The sequence below is a fragment of the Piliocolobus tephrosceles genome, unplaced genomic scaffold, assembly GCF_002776525.5.
Source record: "Piliocolobus tephrosceles isolate RC106 unplaced genomic scaffold, ASM277652v3 unscaffolded_43756, whole genome shotgun sequence".
Classification (NCBI taxonomy): Eukaryota; Metazoa; Chordata; class Mammalia; order Primates; family Cercopithecidae; genus Piliocolobus; species Piliocolobus tephrosceles.
The window spans coordinates 1-312 of record NW_022328483.1 but is presented as its reverse complement, the minus strand read 5'-3'; positions in this window follow the sequence as shown (position 1 = coordinate 312).

Here is a 312-nt window from a genome sequence, read left to right as displayed (position 1 = left end):
TTAAGATGGGGCTGACAATTCTGGGGTAGATGGTTAGGATGGGGCTGAGAATTCTGGGGTAGATGGTTAGGATGGGAGTGGGAATTCTGGGATAGATGGTTAGGATGTGAGTGGGAATTCTGGGGTAGATGGTTAGGATGGGACTGGGAATTCTGGGATAAATAGTTAGGTTGGGGCTGGGAATTCTGGGGTAGATGGTTAGGATGGGGTTGGGAATTCTGGGACAGATGGTTAGGATGGGAGTGGGAATTCTGGGATAAGATGGTTAGGATGGTGCTGGGAATTCTGGGGTAGATGGTTAGGATGGGAGTG